Source organism: Coffea eugenioides, chromosome 1 (assembly GCF_003713205.1).
Source record: "Coffea eugenioides isolate CCC68of chromosome 1, Ceug_1.0, whole genome shotgun sequence".
NCBI lineage: Eukaryota > Viridiplantae > Streptophyta > Magnoliopsida > Gentianales > Rubiaceae > Coffea > Coffea eugenioides.
Genome location: NC_040035.1, coordinates 33,479,838 through 33,487,274, shown reverse-complemented (window position 1 = coordinate 33,487,274; position 7,437 = coordinate 33,479,838).

Genomic DNA, 7,437 nt, shown 5'->3' with positions numbered 1-7,437 from the left:
ATCCGAGCTCGGATCGCTTTTTACTCGTCGGATCCGAGGCTCGGATCTGCCTCTCTCTTCTACAAGTGGCACAACCATTTTTCTCACCTTTCACACAACTTTTCAACTATCTTGGGAGAGAGAATTCGGTGGCACATGCTTTTGCAACAAAAGGGAAGACAAAATAAGTTATTGACAAGTCAAAACAGCATATCATTTGATTTCCTTTACAAAATTTGTGTGGTTGAAATCATGAAGAAGAAAAAGTATCTTTCTTCCACCTTTTATGCAGAAACACAAGGGAGAAGCCAAAGGGACCTGAGGTAGCTAGTTTTTCTTCTAGTAACAATTTTTCTCTCTAGTTAGAAGTTCTTGAGGAAGCACTTGGAGATTTCACTGTAATCATCTTGTACAAGACATAGCAGAAATTTGAGGGATTCACCATTACTTGGCTAAGCTTTCCTTTGTCTTTCTTGTACTTGTACTTTATAATGTTTTGCATTAATAAACTTGTGAATTTGATTGTTATATCATTCATGAGTAACTAAATTTCTTTATCTAGGGAGTAGATGAAACTTATGACTAAATGATATGAATTGAATGTGATTTACATTTGTTGTATCTTGTATTAACTTGTCTATTTGTGTAGTTGTAATTACTTGTTATTGTTTGATCACCAATAGTAAGTTTATAGTTGTTATTATTCAATGAGAATTGGTAGTAGCAATGAAAACACATGAGTAGAGCTTAAGTTGTATGTTCATGAAAATAGAGGTACACTTAAGTGGATTACTTAGCATTTCATGAAGAAAAACAGAGTAGAACTAGTATTTCACCATGAAGATAGGGAAAACTGATCTTCTCTAGGCCATTTTATCATGAGAATGAGATTTGGTAATATTGGAAATAAATCCCTAGTTTAACAAGAATAATAACAAGAGGTAAATCTATTCATTTGTGTTGTTTGTGCCATAAGTGGAATCTATATCCCTAAATTTAAGTCTTTATTAAAGAATTCTCCATTTGTATCTTTTAATTTATTAATCCAGATTTGTAGACAATAGCATTATAATCTTCTTGCTCAGATTTATCGTAAGTCTAAATAATAGAGAAAATAAGGACCTAGTACTTGTAGACATTGCTCCTCGTGGGATTGACCTGATATTTGCCCAAAACTACTAAGTGATCTGTGTACTTGCAGTCCAACGGATAAAATTCGGAAATAAACTTGCATTGATATAAAAATCCCGTCAACTGGATTTCGATGTCCTCGACAAAGTTGTAGATCTATCTCTTATCTTCAAATTGGTTCAAGAATCATTTCAATCCGATCACTGTAACTCAAATTATAGCCGAAATACTAAAATGTGTCAAAACTGTCAAAATACACAAAATCCAAGTAAAAAGTGATAAAAACTCATTTAATTGAACAAAAGTATTTTACACCAATTATAGCCAAAATGATTCATTTTCTTCTAATAATATAACCAAAGTGACTAAAAATAATATAAAATGTCGTACAATTATTACGTAAATTAGTCACTTATCAAACTCCCCCACACTTAAATCATTGCTTGTCCTCAAGCAATCAACACATCTCCAACAACAATGATTCAAGAGGTGAAACACTATATGTACTTTTTCAAATTAAATTCCTCATAACTTGGTAAACAATCATTATGCACTTGTTCAATTTACACTAAATACTTATAATATCAAGTAAAGGGAAGATAATTATGCCCTAAATTCAACAAGTTAAACTTAATCTCTCACCCTAATCTAATTTGACAAATAAGCAAGTCATATAGTCAAATTATACCATTCCTCCTCCTATAATCATCTTTTTCTCAAAATTTTACAACTAAGAGGGACTTATTCTTACTTGATTTTACTTAACTAATGAAAATGCCTTTTGACGTGAAAATCGACACTTTTAGGTAAAGATCTCCGTTTACTCAATATTTCACTTATTCAAGTTGCTATGCATACTCTTAATTCAAGTACCTTTTTACACGAATGTCGACATTTGTAGATGTCAACCCCTGATTACTTAGTACAAGAATCATTGGAGTAGAAGAAAAACTCTTATTCTTTTTTATTTTTTTTATTTTTCTTCTTTTCCAAAAATAAAAAACAATAAATAGATATTCCCTCTTAGAAAATATATAAGAATAATCAAAGGAGAAGTATAACATTCATTGACTATATCAATCACTTACTTGCAAAATTAAATAAAGAGGAGAAATCTCATTCAAAATGCAAAATTATAGGCATAATTCTCCTCACTTTATCAGATATACTTTCTAAAATGCAAAAATCCTAATTGCATAATAACCATTTCCAAGTTAAATGAGGATTAAATTTTCCAAAATACATATAATGTTTCAACAAATGGAAGAATTAGACACTTAAAGTTGGAACAAATTGGCCCTTTTTAAATAAAAATGCAAAAATTTGAAGAACTTTTGGGCCATAATGAAATGTTGGATAAGATTTTAGAAAAATTTTGACAGAATTTTCCCTTATAAATGGACGAAACTCCCTGCCAATAACTTTTTCAAGCAAATTATGCACATGGCAAAATATTCAAGCACAATTCCAATATTTCTAATCATTTAAATTCACAAAAATATCATCACATGGCATTAAAATGCAAGTTCAAATATTTTCCTCCCCCACACTTAAATTTCACATTGTCCTCAATGTGAGAAAAAGAAAATAAATAAAGAGTAAAAGAAAATACTCCTCTTATGACTTGTGTGAGCTGAATCCATGGCAATGTGATGAATTTCCAACCTTAATTGAGAAAGAATGGAGAGTTCAATTATTGCACCCTGAAAAAGACAAAATCAACTTCTTAAAAATAAAAGGTTGCAATTAACAAGAAGAAAACATGCAATTCAAGGAAAAAGGAAAAATGATCAAGCATGTGGAACCATACAATGTTCAAGGTATAAAAACATGAAATGAACTAATCTTTGCTAATCAAATATATGCATTAGTATCCAAAGCAAAGGGAAGCTAATTTCACAAAATAAGCCCACCATCATGAACAAAGTAAGTTCCATTTATACATTTTGTCATCAATGATCAAGTCCTCTCAAGTACAAAAGTAATCTCAAAATGGAGGCAAACACACCAAGTCAAAATATAAATGATTGAGAACTCATGAAATACTAAAAACCATTGAACCACAAGAATTATAAGTGCATTTATGAATTTCATCAATTAAGGCCATCTTCAATTCACCTTTTCTTTTAGAATTACCTAAGAATTCAAGAAATCATTCAACCAAGCATCTTTTCATTCATTAAGTAAACTATATTACTCACATGACTATCAAAAACTCCCACTAACCTAATTAAAATGCTACATTGGCCACTTAATATGCAATTTTGTCACCAAACCAAATTAAGCATAAAACTAGCAAGAATTCACCAAATAAATGCAATAAATGCAAAACACAAAATATATTTATCACTAACAATCACCAATAACATCAATAAGCTCAAATAAATACACCTAATTTCACATATTAAAAATTGCATAAAAATAGAAAATATTTAATCATGGCAAATTTCAAATAACAAAATGAGGTGAAGATTTGCTACCTCAAAGTGGTTTGGTGATGTTTAGTGATGAACATGATGTGAAAATCCCCAAGAAACTTACTCCAATTTGACCTTAATTGAGTGATTCAAGAAGATACAACCCTAACTAATGGTAAGGTTGAAACCACCTTAGAGTTGTCTTTTGAAAGAATGTGAACTATGAAATCCACTCTAGAGATTAAGAGGAGTGTTTTGGTGAAGTTGGTTTGAAGATGGAATGGTGAAAAGAGTGAGTTTAGTGAGTAGTGTGTGTTTTAGGTGTGAGGGTGTGTGTAGGTTGAAGGAGAAGGAAAAGAAGAAATGTGAGGAATCCGCGCACGGATTTGTGAGGACTCGCAAAATTTACTTATTTAATCTCCTATTTCTCGCTCATTTAATTATTTATTTGGCCAAATGCTCCGATTATTATTTTCTAACTTTTTTAGACCTAATTAAACGTATCCATAGCTTAGTTATATTTTTAAAAGTGACTCGTTTTGAAATTTAATTCCTGAAGGCTCGTTAAGTGAAAATAGTAAATACGCGACTGGAGTAAATAATCGATTTGAGAATACAATAAGTTTGGAAAATTGGAGACTTGTGCATTAGTCTCAAAATACGTATTTTTACATTTAAATGTTCAAAGGTTAATTAGTTATTTTACCGTCATAGGAACTTCTTAGAAATTTCATTATCTCGCGCTTAAATTGGAAATACGCGTTTTTACGCACGCGAGTAATTGAGGAACCTTAGGCCATTATTTTGGGGCTATTAAGAGTGAATAATAATAATATGAATGCAAGTGCACTAGAGGTTTAGTGCACTAGTGCAATAAACTCGCGAGGAATCGAGCCCGAAACGTACGCGGGCGTGCACTACTTTAGTGGACAGCTTTGAGTACAATTGAGCCACACGTATAAGCTTACCATTAGAAGCTCATATCATCAGCATTTCCTTCCTCACCTACAAACAAACAGCCGAGCAGCCAAGGGAGAGCTAGACCAGAAAATTCCTCCACCCTCTCTCCTCAATTCCTTGCTCAATTCCCTCCAAATTTTACATGCAACCCTCAAATCACTTGGTGATCAAGATAAGTTAGGAAATGAGCTGCCTCTCACGGTTTTTCTCCAGCTCAAAGTGACCGAAAATTTCTGTCTTGGCTCTCTAAGGAAGTAAGTAATGATCAACCACTTAATTCTTGTTTTATGGAAGATAGATTTCACTCATGAGCTCTTGGATTCTCATGGGCAGCTTTAAATTGTTGGAAAATTGGTGAGTGGGCTCTATGAAATCCCACAATGACTTGGATGATCTGATTAGCTAGGATTGGATGCTGATTGTGTTGATTAAGTGCTAATTTAGTAGAGTTAAGTGGCAAAAATGAAAAGGAAGTCAAATGAGGAGTTGCATGTGAAGATGCCGTTTCTGCCCTACTATTTTCGTGCATTTTAGTGTATTTTATTGAAGTCCAATTGACTTGTTTCTTATGAAAATGTGAAATATAGGTTGTGTTTAAAGTTTCCTCAAAATTTTACGTGATTTGGGTGAGTGCATGTTGAATTTTAGAATCTGCCAAAACTGGGAAATGATTCCCATCACTACTGGACAGCCATCTTGTTTCGGCTATAATTCATTGCTCCGATGTCGGAATCGAGTGCCGTTTGTGGCACTGGAAACTATACATTTCCAGCTTTCATTTGGTATAAAATGAAACTCCTAATTCCACCCGAGGACCCTGTACCAACCGTTTAAAGATGATTGTCCTGTTTTTCTGTTTTCCTGGAACGAAGTTCAGAAGCTACAACTTGAGGCTCGAATTTGAGCTAGTTGTGTGCTGAATTTCAAAATGATTTATTCTGTGAAATTATATCCTTATGAATGTATTTTTCAATGCCACCAACCATGCTCAATTCCGAGTTGAATTGAGTGATTTATGATCAAGATACGAAACCTGCCCTGTCCTTGAAAACCCTAAATTTTGAGTAGAATTGATGTTAGACTTGGTATGGACTTGCTAATTGAGTTTCTTGGGGTTAAAACACTTACCAAATGTACCATGAATGTTCCTTAGGCTTTGCCTACACAAATGAACCAAGTTTGAAGGATTTTCTAAGCCAAATGTTTGGAAATGAAAAACGAAAAGCTTAAGGCAGCTTTGCCTTAGGAATTTTTCGAAACTTTAGTTGGTTAGTTGGCTACCTTCCCGAAGGTATTTTTCTATGAAATTTGGTAGAGGGATACCCTTTATATAGTAGTGTTGTATTACCAAAGTTTGTACCCATCCAAGTCCGTTTCAATACCTAACTAAAGTCCCAAAGTCGGAAACTCAAATCTGGAAATTTGTTCAACAGTTTCGAATTTTCCCCAACTTTGAGCTACCGTATCTCGGTGCTCGAAACTCCGATTCTTGATCCGCTTGTTCTGTTCTAAACCTTACTTGCAACTCTAATTGGGTTACAAATTTCAGAAGCTGGTTCACAACGTGTGAATTTTTCCAAATTTCCAAAGTTAGCGAAAAACCAACCCCGACACAACCTTAAGTACTCTGAGACAATAACTTTGAACCCATTTTTGACTATCTTCCATTTAGAATCATGGAAAAGTGTCTTGTAAGAACTTTTAGTACATTCGAAGAGGTTTCCAATGGTATCAAGTTTTCCAATTTTTGACATGTAGAATATAAGATACGATTTTTCAAAATATCATATCAAACCTGAAAATTATCCGAATTGCAAGGGAAGGGAGTTTTCAAGTACTCCTTATTCCTTCGATATTACTTGAACATTTTATACTTGATTTCCAAAATGAAAACTCAATTGCTCATGTACTTTAAGAAACTCCTCTTGAACCTCGATTTACGAGTAATTGCGGTTCATTTTTATAAGATTTCCTTAGATTGCACTAGCATACCATCTTCCTCGATAATTAGAGATTTGTAGTGATATTGAGTGGTAGTTGATTATTGTTTGCTCAGGCACCCGAGGGGATCTCCAAGAGGAACTCGGAGCGGACGCCTAAACACTTGTTGAGAATCACTCGCTTGTTTTGGATTAGGTGAGTTTTCCATATAGGAATACGTAATTGAATAAGTCTAGGACATGCTCATTTCATGATTATTAAGTGTTAAGTACTATGTATTAAGTATTTACCATACTCATGCCTATATAAATAATGTATACTTGCATTGCATATCGGCATGAATTGGTTAAATGATTAACCATATCAAATGCCCATATGAACTCTGATACATGCTTAACTTGCTAGATTGCTTGCTTAGCCTACTTGGTTTTGAAAAATGGGGTCGAGTGTGTACTTTATCGCACTCGTTCTCGTTTGAGATGAATAACTCATACTTGGAAATGCTCGAATAACATGACTTGGTATGCTATGGTTGCATACGTCGTTGGAGTGAATCTCCTCGACTCTCATATGGTAAAAATGGGATAACGGCCAATGATGGCCTATTAATATGGCAAATGCCTGTCAAATAACCGTTAACCGTTAACCGTTAACCGTTTACCAACCCACATGACTACCTGATTACTTGACTATTTGCTCACATGATTTCCAATCTACATGACTATTCGATACCCGTGAATTACATGCTCCCATGAAATCAACTTGTATTGCTTATGTGCTTACGTGCTAAGTATCCACTTGATTACTTGATTATCATGAATCACATGTTATATGAAACTGTCCATCATTGTTAGGCGAGTGTGTACTTTACCTCACTCGACCTACTCAAATGATGAATTTTACCTTTTGTCGAATTACTTGGTTACCTATGCATGATGTAAGCTCTAAGCTGAACTTGGGCCCTGCCCTTGGTTACTGACCTACTCGAGCCAGAACTGGGCTCGATCGG